This window comes from Phyllobates terribilis, unplaced genomic scaffold (genome assembly GCF_046119375.1).
Source record: "Phyllobates terribilis strain yellow unplaced genomic scaffold, ASM4611937v1 Scaffold_11__3_contigs__length_659146591, whole genome shotgun sequence".
NCBI classification, from domain to species: Eukaryota; Metazoa; Chordata; class Amphibia; order Anura; family Dendrobatidae; genus Phyllobates; species Phyllobates terribilis.
Genome location: NW_027362771.1, coordinates 294442444 through 294461725, shown reverse-complemented (window position 1 = coordinate 294461725; position 19282 = coordinate 294442444). Strand labels below are relative to the sequence as shown.

The following is a 19282-nucleotide window of genomic DNA, read 5'->3' as shown; positions in this document are numbered from 1 at the left end:
ATTCATTTTTTTAAAGATGGACTGTAATATTGATGGCTTATCCTTAGGATAGCTCATCAATGTCTGATCGGTGGTGGTGCAACATCTGGTTCTCCCACCGATCAGCTGTTCTCGGAACTGCTCAGTTACAGAGCTGCACGGCTCCTTCAACTCAATAGTGGCCATGGCTGGGTACTGCACATCCCCCCCTATTGCTATGAATAGGGCGGATGTACAGTACCCAGTCATGGCCACTATATAGTTGAAGGAGCTGTGCGAGAACAGCTGATTAGCAGGAGTACCGGATGTTGCACCCCCACCGATCAGACATTGATGACCAATCCTAAGGATAAGCCATCAATGTTACAGACCCGGACAATCTCTTTAAAACAGCTATACATAAGATTACCTCTACACATAGGTTTTAGAATACTTTTGGTATACTGAAGAAATGCATTACAAAACAGTTTTTTTTAAATCATTTTCTGTTAACGGAGATCAATTTACCTTGATACTAACACACGATCTAATCAGTGATCTAATATTTATTAAATCCAAATTGAAATGGAAGATTTGGTTTCATTAAAAATCCAATCCTTCATCCCATTTCCATGTGGTAATAACATAATACAATTTGTGGTGGGATATAAATGTACATTAACGCGGCTTAGAAGAAGCATCTGAGAGATAATTGTTTCTACAAAGACTAATTCCAGTGCTGGAATAACTCCATTATATTTCAATTATGCAGCATAAATGAGATTTCCACAACAGTTCTATTACTTTACCTTTGTGTAATGATGAAGTGATAACTACAATACATTTCTGATGAGAACTCGTGTAGGTTCTGTCATTAATAGTACAATTATGCAAATATTTGTAGGGAAATGCTAATGTTCCTAAGGCAACAATTTACATAAGCATGAATAATATTAATGTGTGTTTTACTTTAAATTATTATCCAAATAGTCTTTTCAATAAAGAGTGTGCAAGAATGGATGGGATGGACAAATGGGGGAAAACTTGTGGGTACAACAGCAGACACTGAATACATCACCACCAAACCAATCCCCCCAGCAAAAGTCAATGACCATCCATATTCCCGTAGAAAACCTTGGTTACGTAGTTCTGTCACTTATGACTTATCGTAATAATCTTGGATTTGTTTCCACTTCACCTTAGCTGATTTATTATTCTCATAAACTTTTTCTCTAGATAAATCATTAACAAATGTCTGTAAGTAGTAACAATTGGCTGTCATTTATTAGGCCGGGTTCATCCACCTTTTCTTGAGAACGTAACTGACAAACAAAAATGTTGTTTTCTGGACTTCTGGATTATCTAGTAAATTGCAATATTTCTGTATATCAGGAGATTTACCTTTTCAGTGTTGCACTCAAAGGCCAACTATTAGGACTATTAGGCTTCAGGCGGTTCCTAATAGGTTCACATAAATGGCTCAGATGGGGGCTTTCATTACCAACCCACTGGCGCTCCACAATCGTTTGGAGGGGGATTGTTCTCCTTCCTCAGTCTTACCACTTAGACATTGCAGTCACTTCACATTGATGCAACTAAAGTGATAATTTCCTGGGATTGGCAACTTTTAAAAATATGACCATGCAGCAGAATATCAGCTGTAATCTGTAGCTGATACCCACTGATGATGGTTCAGGCAAAACTCCAGTCCCGGTAGCATCACTGCCCAGTGCATTCACTGTGAATTGCTGGAAGTATCTGAGCCACAAATGTGTGTTGTAAGTTTTAGAAGCCCTCCCATGAAGTTTTTTTTTCAATAAACGTTAATATATTCATGTACCTTCTTCAGTATCCAGCGCCGTTCTGCTCCTCCTCTCATCTTCTCAGTGACATCACCGCTCTGCAGACAGTCACACTTTCCCAGAAGTGGTTTCCACCATGCAAGTCTATGGTGCGTCAGAAAGAGGCTCCATAGATTTACATTATATAAGCCACTTCTGGGTCACGCATAGTGCAGAGTAATCCATAGAGTCTGCAGAGCGGTGATATCACTGGGAAGAGGAGCAGAACAGTGCTGGATCCAAGAGAAGGTGGCGGTAGGTGAGTATATTAACACATATTTGACACACACATAGTAAATAACATACACATGTTTAGTGAAAAAAAAACTTCATGGGAGGGTTTCTTTAATGCAGTTTTTAAGCCTCATTCAGACATCAGTGATTTTTCACGTATGGAAAAAAAAGGTCCAAGTTTCATCAGTGTTTTGGGTGGAAGTTTCATCAGCTTTTGTCAGTTTTTACCATCGGTGCTTCATCACTGATTTTCATATAGAAAAAAATGAATTACAAAACATCTAATTATTAAAATCATAATTACGGACAGCAGGCTGGTTACACACTGATGCCATCCATGTGCTGTCTGTGATTTTCACAAACCCGTAGACTTATATGTGTAATTTAATCCGTGACTCTGATATAAAATGACCATATGTTTGTGATTTTTTGGGGGGGATACATGATCCACAAAATAAAAACCACATACATGTAAACAGCTCCATAGACTTTAATAAGTACATGTTCTATCCATGAAAATAACTGACCGAACACATACATGATCCATGAATGTCTGAATGAGGACTTGTGGTTGTGGATATAATCATACCACATTAGGGTCTGTTCACATTGGTGCGGAATTCCAAGTCGCTGTTGTTTTTTTCTTTACAACAAATACAGTGCAGTCTGTCACACTATTTCTTCCATTAAACAAAATAATGGAAACTTGACGGAGGACCCCATTATAAGTCAATGACTCTATCAGGATTCATTGGGAACTATTTAAAAACGGATTCATCATATCGGTCAAGGTCCTACCTCTCAGGACCAGCCTCCATGATCCCGATAATGGAGCTAAATTTAGTTAGTTGATGTAGGGGTTATGTGGAAATGATTTTTTTTATCAATAAACAATTATTCTTCTTAAAGTCCAAAACATAATCCTGAATATAAATAAGAAATTAACATATTGGAGAGAAATATGAAACAAAGAACTTACACTATAGAATACTGTATATTTCACATATCCTGACGTAGAACCATAAGAAAAATAATTATGGCCAAATACATTGTTATAGAAAATCTGAAGGTCCTGCTGTTTAATTATGTCAATCGAGTAAGCACTGTATCTAAAAATATTTCCGGAAATTCTTTAAAGTTTTTTAACGCTTGTCTCTGCTCAGCATGTATCTGCTGCGTTAGCAATTAGACCCTATCTTAAGTTGGTAGCTGCCAAGTTTCATTATCTTTAGCAGGCCATTCAGCAGATCCTTGAGGAATACATTTCAGATTGTACTATACAGAATAAACTGGACTTCCATGCTTCACTAGATAATAGTTAAAGCTGACAAATTAGATTGTAATCATTAAGTGGCATGGCATTTATTTCCCTATTTTTCATTTTAAAGAGAAAACTTAATCGGAGCAATATTTCACAGTGGCATATTTGGCCTATTCACGGTTAATTTAGAGAAAAAATGAAAAGTTTGGTGAAAAATATACAATGGTATGAGAAAATGGCTGCTCATGAAAATAAAAAATATGTGAACCTAAAACCACCCGTCTAATATTGCTTCCCCTATTCCTGCCAAAACAGCTGATTCCTAAGGTACAGACACCACAACACCTCTCAGGAGTCATGAGATATCTGGCAGGAAGATGTTAGATTCATTAGTATTCCTACAATTACATGGTAAAATGATTATAGTGCAGGAGTATGCACGAAAATTGTCTATCATGGTCACTGACGAATCTGCTTTAAAGGTAACCTGCCAGGCAATTGACAGGTCTCCCTCTCGTGTGTATAGGGAGAGACCTGTCAATCACCTGCTGCAGTGCTGGGAGGAGCCGGCCTGGGGCACCACTGGACTAGTCTGGTCTCTGGCCAATGGTCATCAATGGATCAACAAATTATATTTGAAACACTGCGGCATTCCAGAGAATAATATACCTGAATGCAATCAAGCAGCTAGGCGGTGATATATGCTGCCCATTGTTTGGGCAGCATGAATCACCTGACAGGTTCACTTTACATGGCAGCACAGGCCTGCCTATATCAATGCATCTGGGATATAGAGCGTCCTGCTTTCTATCTAGCGCTGTAAATTCACATTATATTCTACACTGCCGGTTCCACAACTGGATATGGGAGCCTCGGAGAGGGAGAACTGGACTCTCTTTATCGTATCGCATAGACATGAGGAGGCCTGTGCTGATATATAAAAACAGATTTATCAATATGAGAGATTTATAAAACCTAATACAGTGCACTCCTCTGTGTTATCCTCATTTTTCTACATACGGAGAGGTACACTATTAAGTCTTGTATGCTGTCAGTTGGGACCTGTATGGATCTGACTTGTTTTCCAGAACATCCTATAGATCAGAGGTCCCCAACCGCCGGTCCGCGGACCAGGACCGAGCCGTTGGGGTTTTTCAGCCGGTCCGCGGGGAGAGGGGGCCCCTCCAGCCTCCAGCAGGGCCGCCATCAGGGCATGACTGCTCTGACTCCAGTATGGGGCCCGGCCGGTAGGAGCCCCCTCGGAGCCCCCCTCTTGTGCGTCTCTCTCCTCATGGGGCCCCCGGCCGCATGCTAAGCGCCGGGTCCGGGACATCTTAGCGCTGCGCTGCTGCGGCAGCACCTTCATGATTCCCCTGACTTCCGGTCATGTGACGGCGCCGTCACATGGCCGGAAGTCAGGAGAACCTGGTGTCAGCGATTTGGACGAGCGCCAGGATTCTGCAGGGATCGCATGGGGGTAAGTATAACAAGTTTTATTTTTTTTTAAATACAATTAACTAGGAGTGGGGGGAATGGGAGATGCACATGGGGGGAGGGGAGAGATGAGAGATGCACATGAGGGAGGGGAGAGATGAGAGATCCACATGGGGGGGAGGGGAGAGATGAGAGATGCACATGGGGGAGGGGAGAGATGAGAGATCCACATGGGGGGGAGGGGAGAGATGAGAGATGCACATGAGGGAGGGGAGAGATGAGAGATCCACATGGGGGGAGGGGAGAGATGAGAGATGCACATGGGGGGAGGGGAGAGATGAGAGATGCACATGGGGGGAGGGGAGAGATGAGAGATGCACATGGGGGATGAGATGCACGGGGGGGTGAGAGATGCACGGGGGGATGAGATGCACGGGGGGGTGAGAGATGCACGGGGGGGTGAGAGATGCACGGGGGGGTGAGAGATGCACGGGGGGTGGATGAGAGATGCACGGGGGGGTGAGAGATGCACGGGGGGGATGAGAGATGCACGGGGGGTGGATGAGAGATGCACGGGGGGGTGAGAGATGCACGGGGGGGATGAGAGATGCAAGGAGGGGATGAGAGATGCACGGGGGGTGGATGAGAGATGCACGGAGGGGGATGAGAGATGCACGGAGGGGGATGAGAGATGCACGGGGGTGAGCTGCACATGGGGGGGTGAGAGATGCACATGGGGGGGTTATGTTTACATAACTTTGTTGCCTTATGAAGGGCGGGGGGGGCCCCCAAAAATTTCTTGCACAGGGGCCCACTACAGTCTGTGTCCGCCCCTGGGATGAAGTAAATGCAGCTGAACAGCAGCTGTCAGGACAGCTGCCCTGTCCTGCTGCAGGGCGTGATGGGGCCTCAGTGATGCGGCTCCTGGCACAGCACATTATGTGGGGCTCCTGGCATAGCTCCTGGCGGGGACCTGGTCTACACTATATGATAAGTATGCACTAAACTCCAAATCCCTCCATTACCCCGCCCCCATATGACCAAAGCCCCGCCCACCCCACCCCCTCCTTGCTGGGCCATGGAAAAATGATCTTGCTTCAAGCCGGTCCCTGGTGCAAAAAAGGTTGGGGACCACTGCTATAGATGGTCAGTCAGATTGAGGTTTGGAGAATTTGGAAGCCAAGTCAACACCTTTGGCCACGGCCCCACTATCAGTATTTGGTCAGTATTTTTTGTGAGAGCCAAAACCAGGAGTGGTAATAAATGCAGAATTGGTGACTTGTTTCTATTATACCTTTTCTCTGATTGTTCCTCACCTGGTTTTGTCTCCCACTCCTGAGAAAAAATACTGACCGAATACTGACGAAATACTGATAGTGGGGCCGTGGCCTTAAACTGTATGTCATGTTCTTCAAACCATTCCTGAACAATAAATAGATACATGAAATGTACCAGTTATACAAGTAACTATCATTAATTGCCATAAGTTATTTTACAGTAATGTGAACAGAGTATTACAATACATGTCTATGTTATCTCTGTGTGATTTATTATTACATTATTCTTATGTGGACTGGAATTTTTTTTACTTTTTCCTATTTTTGCTGGATAGACCGCACTGTCCTAATGGAAACAAAAAGACGGAACTGCTAACTAGTGTTGAGCCACCCCCGTAGTGTTCGAGTTCGGTTCGGTTCGTCGAACACCCGTGTGTTCGCCGAACTGTTCGTCGAACTGTTCGTCGAACACCTTCAAACACCGTTAAAACCAATGGCAGGCAAACAAAAACACATAGAAACACATAGAAAACACCTTCAAAGGTGTCCAAAAGCTGACAAACTGCTCAGAAGACACAACTAACACATGGAAAAGTGACAAGTACATATAGTCATGCGAAAAGAAAAGAGGTGGAGGAGTAAAAGGAGGGGGAGACACAGATATAGGCATGTCATGCCCTTCTAAAATCCAAAAAGTGAGAAGCCGAGACGGCCAGTCCGCTCCTGCCCGTGCCACCTCCGTGTCGCCGGGTTTGTGCCAGAGCCGCGGTGAACCCTGACGGCCAGCCCCCCTCTCCCAATACTGGTGCCTGTCCGCTGGTGGGTCGAGAGAGCCCCCCTGTGGTGGAGGCAGCTCTAAGCTTTTTAATTTAAATTGTCCCTCTAATTTGAATGAATACACTTTAAATCCATTTACAAGGATCTATTGGAGGGCACGTCTCATGCCAGCAGCCGCGTAATTCCAGCTCCAGTAGCGTCCACTAAAGCTGCTGCAGTTAAAAAGCTTTTATAAGGATCGAGCTCGGCAGTCCACCGCAAGGCATCCTAGTGCCAGTCCCAGCCCCTATGCCTTGGGGTGCCTCCTGATGCTCTTCACTAAGTATCCCGTGGTCCCGAAGCATTTCCTTTGAAAAAATTAAGTGTCCAAACTACAGGTGGTGTAGCTTGCTTAACAGCCGGGATAATCCGCTGACTAGCAGACACTGCTACTAGGCACAAAGTATTTCCTGGGCTAGATGCAGTTAAAAATTTGTAAGTAGATACTCTCGTTGGATGCTGAGAAAGCATTCCATAGAGTCTCCTGGCACGCCATATATGATTCTCTTAAAAAGCTTGGGGTAGGGGTCTAGGGGACCCTTTTATAGCCAAAATCACGGCCCTGTATCACAATACGTCACCTAGGCTGAAGATAAATGGAACTGTAGCACCGAGGGCTCGGTTACTACAGACGTATTGCACCTCACCCAGAGGTGTGATATCTCACTCTCAGATAAGGATGGAGTGTGGATCAGGACCCGACACCTGCATGCATTACACCACATTGCCGTGGGGCAGGGCGACCAATATGCCCCTGAGATGGGCACGACAGTCCCTGTCCCTGGCTGGAGTGGGGGGAGGGAACACTGAGGAAGGGGAACCCTGCAGTGCAGGAGCAGGGAGGAAGCAGTTCCTGGGTGCATTGAGAAGGGAGTATAAAAGGTGGGCACCATCTTAGTTCAGTGCAGAGAAGTCTGAGCAGAAGTGGCAGGGAGCAGGGGCTCTGCATGAGCTCTGCTCCGGAGGCGGGCCTAGTAACAGAGGCCCAGGCCTGCAAGAGGGAGAAGGAAGGAAGAGGAGCGGAGAAGGCTCCAGGAACGAGGAATGAAGGGATCCCAGGGGTGCGGACGGGCGAGTCGCCACCGCACGCCCGAATCCACCTGCGTGGAGGGGTCAGGCCAAAGGGGGAGACCGGTCCCCGAACTAGTGGAGGCAGGAAACGACCCTCAGCTAGAAACCGGAGGCTCTGACATTTTATGTGGCGCAGCCCCTTGCTCCACCCGCTAGGAAGGCACCACATAGGGTCAGGGAAACTGGCGCCAAGTTTACCAAGAGGAGGCCCGAGGCAGCCGGACAGAAGTGTTGGTAAGAAAGGCCAGACAAAGGACACACAAAGGGGGTCCTGTGAAGCGCTCCAAAGTTATCTGGGAGTTGTCTGAGCCCCTCACCTGGTGAGCACAGTACGACGTGGGCAGCCGTTACCTGCAGACGTGGTCTGGATAATAAGAACTGTGAGTAAAGGCCCTGAACTGCATCACTGACTCCGTGTCGTTACTGCTGCTGCCCTGCACCATCACCCCCATCCTCCGCATACACTGCCCTGAGGCTATACTCCTCCCGTGGGGAGTTATGCTACGCTCTGCTGCACCCACAACACCAGCCTTAGCGGTCTGCCCTGTAGCGGCGGTTCACTCTGACCGCAATCCACGGGTGGCGTAGTCGGACATTTAAACATGAAAACCACATAAATAGTTCCGCCACTGGTTTGACCGCCCTGAGCCACGGAACCGGATCGCCGCCACGAAGACTACAACCACCAGCATCCACCAAAAAGGGTCCGGCTCCGGGTGTCCCAAGGCCCAGGGGGTGCGTTAGAACATTTTCATCACCTTTCACAATCACCAATGGGACAAGGCAGGGATGTCCTCTGTCCCCTCTCTTATACATCCTAGTGACGGAGCACCTGCTCTCATCAATTCGCCATAACCCCAATATTAGGTGGATTGAGGTGGGAGGCACCGAGTACAAGTGCTCTCTATTTGCTGATGATGTCCTAGTATATATCACTCAATCACATATATCCATCCCTGCTGTTATGGCTGAAATAGATCACTTTGTTACATGGTAAAATTTTAAAATCAATGCAGCGAAGTCTGAGGCCCTCGATGTCTCCCTCCCTAAATCCATATAGGATTCCATCCAGTCCAACTTTCCCTTTGCCTGGCCCTCACAGGGTATCAAATACTTAGGAATTCCTATTCATAGAGACCTCTCCCATCTATGTTATCTTAATTTTGGGCCCTTTATTGAACAATTCCATACAGACCACGGTTGGCAAGTTAGAACTGTAAGATTCACTACGTGAACCACTGGTGTTTTGTGGAAAAGCACATGTACACCGCGTTCCAAATTATTATGCAAAAAGTGTTTAGGAGTGATAAGGGAAGAATTTGTTTGTTTGTCAGTTAAACTCATTGATGGTGATGTGTGTCAGGGCTCTTTATATCACTGTAAGCAATTGCAGACACCTGTGCTAATTAGTTTGGCAGGTGTGTCCAATGAAAGGCAAGACTACTTAAGAAGGCTCTCTCACATTATTAAGCAGCCTACATTTTCTGCCAAAATGGGAAAGAAAAAGGATGTGTCGGCTGCTGAGAAGCAACAAATTGTGGAGTGTTTAGGTCAAGGCATGACTACAATCAACATTGTGCAATGATCAGGATGAAGTGTCTTGGCAATCAAGAAGTATGTAGCTGATTCACAGTACACACGTGTGCGTGCTGATAAGGGCAAATTGAGGACTCTTTCCTACAGGCAATTACGTCAGGTTGAAAGAGCAGCGGCAAAAAAGCCTTGTCATAGCAGCAGACAAGTTTTTGAAGCTGCTTGTGCCTCCAACGTCCCCCGAACAACAAGATGCAGGGTCCTTCAGAGGTTTGCAGCTGTGCATACGCCATCCTGTCGACCTCCTCTATCCACTTCACACAAGCAGAACTGGCTCCAGTGGGCCAAACATTACATGAAGACTGATTTCAAAACTGTTTTGTTCACGGATGAGTGCCGTGCAGCGCTCGATGGTCCAGATGAATGGAGTGGAGGATGGCTGGTTGATGGACACCCCACGCAAACACGGCTACAGCGCCAACAAGGAGGAGGTGGAGTAATGTTTTGGGCTGGAATCATGGGGAGAGAGATTGTCGGCCCCTTTAGGATCCCTGAAGGCGCTAAAGATGAACTCCATAATGTATGTGGATTTTCTCAAACAGCACTTCCTGCCATGGTTCAAGAAAAAGAACCGTGTATTTCACAGCAAGATCATTTTTCTGCATGATAATGCACCATCTCATGCTGCACATAAAACATCTGCATCTCTGGCTGATATGGGCATAAAAGGGGACAAACTTATGGTGTGACCCCCATGCTCCCCTGACCTCTACCCCATTCAGAACCTTTGGAGCATCATTAAAAGGAGTGTCTATGATGGCGGGAGGCAGTTCACATCTAAGCAACAGCTCTGGGAGGGTATTCTGTCCTCATGCAAAACAATTGAAGCAGAAACCATCCAAAACCTGACAAATTCAATGGACGAGAGAGTTCAGAAGCTCCTTTCGAACAAGGGGTCCTATGTGAAAATGTAACATCACCTAGAATAAAGTTTTGAGTTGAAAACTGTTTGATTTCAGTTTCTAACAACCTGCTAATGCTTATAATTTCAAAAATGACCATTTTTTTGGTCTTTATTAAAATGAAAAGGTTGATCGAAAAGTTTGGGGGATCTAAGAGTGTGGCAACCCAGTAGTCATGATTACTTCGAATTCTGACAATATGAGGGTCATGCTGCAGGTAGTGCAGCAAGAAGGCACTTATGTGTCTTGCGCATCTCGGAGCCCCAAAATTATTTTCCGGGCTAGATGCAGCTAAAAATTATTTTTAATTTTAAATCTGGTGAAGCTTATTATAGATGGCCTAATAGGATCAGTGCTGCACACTGCTACAAAGCCCAAATTATTTTCCAGTCAAGATACAGATAAACATGATTAGTAATTTGAAAGCTTAAAACGGTTGGTAGGGTGATTTTAACCAATCATCAAGCTTTTACTCTCCCCAGGATGACACAGGGGTAGAAAAGTCGTTTCGGATCCATGATTTGTTCATCTTTATGAACGTGAGTCTGTCTACATTATCAGTGGAGAGCCGCGTGCGCTTATCTGTCAGCACACCACCAGCAGCGCTGAACACATGTTCAGACAGAACGCTGGCTGCGGGGCATGACAAGATCTCCAAGGCGTAAGTGGCTAGCTCCGGCCATTTATCCAGATTGGAAGCCCAAAAAGAGCAAGGGTCCAGTGACACAGTCGTGGCTTCAATGTTTACTTGGAGATACTCCTGTACCATCGTCTCTAGGCGTTGACTATGTGTCAGACTTCTTGTCTCCTGTGGCCTTGCAAAGGATGGGCTAAAAAAGTGGTGAAATGATTCCGCAAAATTGATGTTACCAGCAGATACTGTGGTTCTGTTACGGTTTGAGTGCTGAACACTTGACGGTCCCACGGTTGGCAAGTTGGAACTGTGAGATTCACTACGTGCACCACTGGTATTTTGTGGAAAAGCACATGTAAGATTCTGCAACAGTCTCTGCTGATACTCCTGCATGCGTGCATCCCTTTCTATGGCAGGAATAATTTCTGCAAATTTACTTTTGTACCGGGGATCTAACAGTGTGGCAACCCAGTAGTCAGGATTATTTCTAATTCTCACAATTCGAGGGTCATGTTGCAGGTAGTGCAGCAAGAAGGCACTCATGTGTGTTGCGCATCCAGGAGAACCAAGTCCCTGTTGTGTTGGTGGCGAGGTAACAATCATGCTTCCTTCCTCTGTCCTCTCCCCCCAACCTCGCACAACAGAAATGTGATCAAGGTCTCCCTCATCTGATGAGTCTTCCATCAGTTCGTCCTCCACTTCTTCCTGGGCTCCTGCACCTTCCTCACTAGTTTGGCTGCTACCATGCGCCCTGGTAAAATCATCTCCCCCACCCTCACATGCCTGCCGCCCTGGTGCTGCCGACCGTCTGGACCTTGCAGATGTTAGCCCTTCCGCATACAACTCCTCCTCCTCTACTTCCTCCACCTCCTCTTGTGCCACCACCTGACTCCGAATTCTGTTTAACATGTGCTCCAGCATGTAAATCACCGGAATAGTCATGCTGATAATGGCATCGTCAGCACTAAACATCTTCGTCGCCATTTCAAAACTGTGCAGAAGGGTGCATAGGTCCCTGATCTGAGACCACTCCTCCAGCGTGATTTGCCCCACCTCTGAATCTCGTTGGCCCAGGCTATACGTCAGAACGTATTGCACCAGGGCTTGTCGGTGCTGCCACAGTCGCTGCAACATGTGCAGAGTTGAATTCCACCGGGTAGGCACATCGCATTTTAGCCGGTGAAGTGGCAGGCCCAACGACTTCTGTAGAGATGTAAGTCGCTGAGCTGCGGGATGCGAACGGCGGAAGTGAGCACACAGCGACCGTGCCCTCTGCAGAAGGCCATCTAGTCTGGGATAGTGGGCTAAAAATTGCTGGACAACCAGGTTCAACACGTGAGCCATACAAGGCACGTGTGTGACATTGCCCCGGCGAAGGGCCGCACCCAGGTTTGCAGCATTGTCGCACACGGCCTTCCCTGGTTTCAGGTCCAGTGGAGACAACCATTCATGAAATTGGTTCTCCAGAGCTGACCACAACTCCTCAGCTGTGTGACTCACATTTCCCAGACATTTCAATGTAAAAACCGCCTGATGACGTTGAGCCCTACTGCCAGCATAGTAAGGAGGTGTGCAGGATCCCTTCTGCGCAGTTAGAAAGCTTGTGGCATGACCAGACAGGCTTTGGGTGCAGGTGGAAGACCGAGAGGAGGTTGAGGAGGCAGAAGCAGTGGAGGAAAAATGACATAAAGAGGATTGACGCACAACTCGTGGGGACGGCAAGACTTGGACAGCAGCCCCTTGTCCTGCTGTCACCATAGTTACCCAGTGCCCAGTCAGCGACATGTAACGCCCCTGTCCATGCCTACTCGTCCAAGTGTCTGTGGTGAAATGCACCCTGTCACACACAGAGTTTCTCAAAGAAGCGGTGATGTTGTGTGCGACATGCTGGTGGAGCGCAGGCACACCTTTCTTTGAGAAGTAGTGCCGACTGGGCATCTGGTACTGGGGCACTGCGACGGACATAAGGTCTCGAAAATCCTCTGTGTCCACCAGGCGGAAAGGCAGCATTTCTGTAGCCAAGAGCTTGCAGATGGTGAAATTCAACCTCTTAGCTTTCTCATGGCTAGGAGGAAATGGTCTTTTACTTGTCCACATCTGAGGGACCGAGGGCTGGCTATTGTGCTTAGACGGGGTTGATAAGGGTGTCCCCGGCAAACTGCCGGTCTGTGAGGAAGATGCAGGCGGACATGTTAGGTTGCCTTGATCCAAAGGTGGTGCTATCGATGTCGGACAGCGCTCAAGACCAGCTGGTGTTACCACCTCCAAAGAAAATGATGACCTGCCAATCACGCTGGCTGTTGCGGGTAAAGAGGTGGCAGGTCTGCGCCCCAAAACAGGTGTGACTGCTGTCCCCCCAGTCACAAAGGATGAAGAGGCCGCGGATGCACAAGATATGGCAGACGGTGGTTGGCCCGGCCGGCTAGACCGCATTGTAGCACACTGAGCTTCCCACTGCAACTTATGCTTCATGTCCATGTGCCGGTTCATGCATGAAGTACTCAAACTATGTATTTTTTGGCCTCTACTTAGCTTTTGCTGACAAATGTTACAGATAACACGAGTTGGGTCATCTTTATCGATCTGAAAAAATGCCCAGGCTATGCAAGGCTTAGCACCCATGCGACCTGAAGAGCCACCACGACTTGTGGTGAGAGGCAGAGTTGTGTTTGAGGATGCAGTTGTTGACGTGCTTCCAGTACTACGTCTCTGTCCAGAAGGCGCAACCTGACCTCGTCGTCACTAGCATCTTCCTCCACCTCCTCTGCTGACCTCATCTCTTGGCTGACTGTGGGTTGACAGTAAGTGGGATCTCCGACCTCATCATCATCACCCTGTGCGTTATCACACCCGTCGTCCTCAGAGCCAACCTGTTCCTGCCCTGACAAAAAACTAAAGTTGTCGCTCCAATCAGGTATTTGAGTCTTATCATCGTCTTCCTCATTGTCTCCACCAACAGGAGTTACAGTTTGGGAATGAGGGTCTACATTATGGTCAGAACCTTCTGCGTCTGGTCCTGGATCCGACTCATAAAGATTCTGGGCATCAGTGCAGATCATTTCCTCGTCTGGATTCACAGAAGCGCTGGAGTCGACCTCTGATTCCCAGGCTATAGTATGAGTAAACAGCTCTGCAGACTCAACCATCTGTTCTACCTCATACTCAGACGGGCAGCTGGAGATTTGGGAGCTGTGAGGAAGCAAGTGCGATTTGGGTGACACCTTTGAGGACTGGAGTATTTGTGATGTTGAAGTTGATGTGGAGGAGAGCCCACTTAAAGGAGCACTTGATATCCGTTGAAGCACCTGCTGGTTTTGTGCCTCATCTGGAATTTGTAGCGATTGGCGTGGCCGTAAGAAAGGGATCTTATCACATTGTCCGCTAAAAGAAGTAGACATTTTAGTTTGGCTGGAAGATGGTCTTTCTTCTGCACCTACCCCACGGACACAACCTTTTTTCCCCTTCCCAACACGCCTATTTCCCTTTCCACCAGCAGCAGGCCTTTTTCCACTCATTTTGGTGGTTAACTAATTCACAACTCTGGAGTTGTTTGCACAAAAAAACAATGGATGGTAACCGAGCAGAGCTGAGTGGCCAAACTGTGGTATTAGGCCAAAACTATTGGCTGGGTTAGATGCAGAAAAAAATTATTTTTAATTTGCAACCTGATGGAGGTCAGTATAGATGGACTAATAGACCAAGTCCCACACACCGCTAGAAGCCCAAATATTTTTTCAGAGCTAGATGCAGAAAATTTTTTTATTCAATTTGCAACCTGATGGAGGTCAGTATAGATGGACTAATAGACCAAGTCCCACACACTGCTAGAAGCCCAAATATTTTTTCAGAGCTAGATGCAGAAAAAAATTATTTTTAATTTGCAACCTGATGGAGGTCAGTATAGATGGACTAATAGACCAAGTCCCACACACTGCTAGAAGCCCAAATATTTTTTCAGAGCTAGATGCAGAAAAAAATTATTTTTAATTTGCAACCTGATGGAGGTCAGTATAGATGGACTAATAGACCAAGTCCCACACACTGCTAGAAGCCCAAATATTTTTTCAGAGCTAGATGCAGAAAAAAATTATTTTTAATTTGCAACCTGATGGAGGTCAGTATAGATGGACTAATAGACCAAGTCCCACACACCGCTAGAAGCCCAAATATTTTTTCAGAGCTAGATGCAGAAAAAAATTATATTCAATTTGCAACCTGCTGGAGGTCAGTATAGAAGGACTAATAGAACAAGTCCCACACACTGCTAGAAGCCCAAATATTTTTTCAGAGCTAAATGAAGAAAAAAATTATTTTTAATTTGCAACATGATGGAGGTCAGTATAGATGGACTAATAGACCAAGTCCCACACACTGCTAGAAGCCCAAATATTTTTTCAGAGCTAGATGCAGAAAAAAATTATATTCAGTTTGCAACCTGATGGAGGTCAGTATAGATGGACTAATAGAATGATGCTATGCCCAAAAGATTTTACTTCACTAGGTGCAGTAAAAAAATTGGTATTCTATACACAGGTGGTATATCTTGCAACACAGATAGGCTACTCCACTGACTAACACACTCTGCAATAGGCCAAAAAGGATTAGCTTTGCTAGATTCAGCCAAATGCTGTGAAAAAAACTTGCACAGCACTGGCACAGACCTGCCTGGCAAAAACTGATAGGAACTGATGTAACCTAGTCCTGAAAAGGACTCCAATTACAATTAGTCTTTACTCCCACAATCTATCTATTTAAGAGCACAGACCTGCCTGATAAAAGTCGTAGGAAATGCTGTAACCTAGTCCTTAAAAGGACTGCAATCACAACTATTCCCTACTCCCAAGCTATCTGTATATTTGTGCGAAAATTGGCTTGAAATTAACAAGGTATAGCGCACACAGCAACAGCGGTGCCGTCTAACACGCAGCTGCAGCAGTGAGAAAATGGTGGCGACGGGGAAAATGGCTTGGTCTTATAGGGCAAGGACATGTGACATACACTGCCAATCACACATGCCCTTGCTTGTGTGAAAAAAAGCACTTCGCTCCGTGTGTGCGCTGCTGATAGGCTGACAGATTGCACCTCCCCACTGCAAATGCGGGAAAGAGAAAAAAAAATGGAGATCTTCATTGTTCCTGCAGAGATCCATCCCCTGCCCCTCCCCCCGCCCCGCTGTACACTCAAACTGCGTATTAACATTAATTTTCATCATTACTGAGAAAAAATCCAGTTATGATTTTGGTGCACGAACAGTTATCGAACATAACCTCGAACAGCCGAATTTTTCTCAAATTGTTCGTGTTCGCCGACCGGCTCGAACACCGCCCAAAACAGCTCGAATTTGAGATTGGCGAACAGTTCGAGTAGAACAACGCTCATCTCTACTGCTAACATGTACATTTTCTGTACAAATCTGCAGTATCTAATATAATCAGAAGCAAGTGTGACTTTGCTAATGTATACTATTCTGCCATGATTCACTGCACAATGACACTTCATTTGGTAATCTTTATATCACTGCCAAATTTATATAAAATAGCATGACTTGTATCCCTTATTTTTCACCAGTTTCCTCTATGCATATTCTATCTCCACTTTTCAGTTCACTCTGAGCTAGTGGATGGATATTAGCTTTGCGGGCATTCGCTCTGGTAGGCAATGGCAGGGACGCAGTAAAGAGGCACATGCAGGTTTTCAGTCCAAGCTCAGTGTTTTATTCACACTGGCAGCAGAAACAAAACACAGTCTTACATCAGACAAAGCAAAAGTCCAGCTTGTTTCCACAACAAAGATTAGGGCCCGGACGTTCCAGCCCACTCAGGTCTGATGTTGCCACAAAACACCCTTCAGCTCTTTACCACCCACCAACACACTGAGGAGTCCACCAAATATTGATTTCTGAACTCTTCCTGAGTTAAAACATGAGTAATTTGAGGTCTGAAAGCACTGTTTCTTTTTTAGTATTTTGACGCTTTATCATTTGCTGCAAATAAATACAAAATTTTTAGCTTTGAATTTCGGAGACATGTTGTCAGTAGTTTATAGAATAAAACAACAATGTACATTTTATTAAAAAATATACCTATAACAAGAAAAATCAGAGAAAATGAAAATTTTGCAGTGGTCTCTTAATTTTTGCCAGAGCTGTATATAATGTGCAGTTGTTACAGCCATGAATGCAAATGGTGGAAAAGCTGGTTTACAGAGGCATGGCTGTAACCAGCTTTTCAACTGTACAAAGCACAAAAGCTAAAATAAAGAGTGGGGGAATGCAAGGAGACAAGTAGAATAATTGTGAGGGAAACAGATGACATTGAAAACAAGCCAAGGAGAAAGAGAGAAGGTTAGAATAAGACAGCTAATCTGCTCTAAAAATGGGCAGGCAATTGAACAAATTGAATGAGTGACTGATAAAAACAGTCATAGACAGATCCCAGCATGGAAAAAGTCCAAAAGCGTTCCTACTGTGTGCTCTGGAGACTGAGCGGATGTCCTGTAACACTGTCTATGTAAAAGCTAGGAGCAGCATGACAGTTGTAAGGACATGCTCTCACTTCTAATTCATACTGCTTTTCTGTAACTGTAGATTGACAACAAATTGCTCATAAGGGAGACACTTAGTGACTAGTGGATCTATAATAAGTGGATCTTTTGAAATTCTAATTAGCTGACTTTGCCAAATTATCCCTAAAAATTTAAATTTGCAAAGAATAAATCTGCGCGAATTTCAATACTAGTTTACAATTGTTCATAAAATACACATGGTGAGAGGAGAGAGAAAACCTCTCTGACCATAAGAGCTTACACTTTACAGGCGAAAGAGAGATATGACCCCTCTGACCATAAGAACTTACACTCTACAGAAAAGATAAATAAAGGACCCAGCTGACAGTAAAAGCTTACACTCTACAGAAGAGAGAAAGGACTATGATGACCATAAGAATTTACACACTACAGAAGAGAGTGACTCTGGAGATGGGAAACGACTGCTATACAACCTGCGCTGGTCTGGGAACCGCTGATCTGTGATGGCCCAGGTACTGACCATCACTGTACAAGGTATGATAATCCGTAAGATGCCAAAACTGCAGGTCATTATGGGGAAGTGTATGCAGCAATGAAAAATTACGTTAGCCTGCTCTCTGATATTTGAGTAGTATGGGAAATGGTGATGGGCATGTTTTTTTTGGAGGGGGTGGGTTTTGCTAACCGCGAATCAAATCTTAAAATGTTCAAATTTGCGTGAAACCACAGATTTCAGGAAATTCAACTCAAACTTGATCCTCCATGGATCGATCCGCTCATGTCTCCTAGCGACCATAACTGTATAGTATTTTTTCACTCAACGTTTTAGTATTGGAAGTATATTACACTTTTGACCGTGACTACATTGGTAGCTATAAATGCAGCTCACAATGACAGCTCCATTAACTAATGTATCTGAGAGACATGATTAGCTCCCTGTCATTAACAGCACTAAATACAGTACTCAGTCTAAATACTGTGCCCCGTATGTGGAAGAAACACCTCCTTAGGTGGTTACATGACACTAATCATGGTATGGGCATATTAGTGCAACAAGTGCAGTGAGGAAGTAGCCGTTACTTCAGATCGAGTTATCATTGATGCCCCAATCCCAAAAAATAAAAACATTACAAAAAGTCCCCAAAAAATCTGTAAAAAGTCCTTCTTACAAGCAAAAAAAAAATAGAAAACAAACAAAACATATGGACCCATTGTCCCTGTGACACAACTTTACAACTTTATCACTAAAAAAAGTATGTTTTCAACCCCTTCACACCATGTGCATAGCCTTCCATATAATATAATGCATCCCCCATAGTCCTCCATATGGTATAATGGACCCTACATAGTCTTTCACAGAGTATAATGCACTCCCCATAGTCTTTCATTCACTATAATGTACTACTCATAGTCCTCCATATAGTATAATGCACGTCCCATAGTCCTCCATATGGTATAATGCACTCCCCATAGTCCTCCATATGGTATAATGCACGTCCCATAGTCCTTCATAGAGTATAATGCACGTCCCATAGTCCTTCATACAGTATAATGCACTCCCCATAATTCTTCATACAGTATAATGCACTCCCCATAATTCTTCATACAGTATAATGCACTCCCCATAGTTCTTCATACAGTATAATGCACTCCCCATAGTCCTCCATATAGTATAATGCACTCCCCATAGTTCTCCATATAGTGTAATGCACAGCCCATAGTTCTCCATATAGTAT

At 45.1% G+C, this 19282-nt stretch overlaps 1 protein-coding gene across 5 annotated transcripts in view; it reads right to left on the bottom strand.

The window, feature by feature from the left end:
• The window catches only part of SFMBT2 (Scm like with four mbt domains 2), a 281711-nt gene that overhangs the window by 176533 nt on the left and 85896 nt on the right, over window positions 1-19282 (bottom strand). The gene's annotated exons all lie outside the window — the stretch shown is intronic.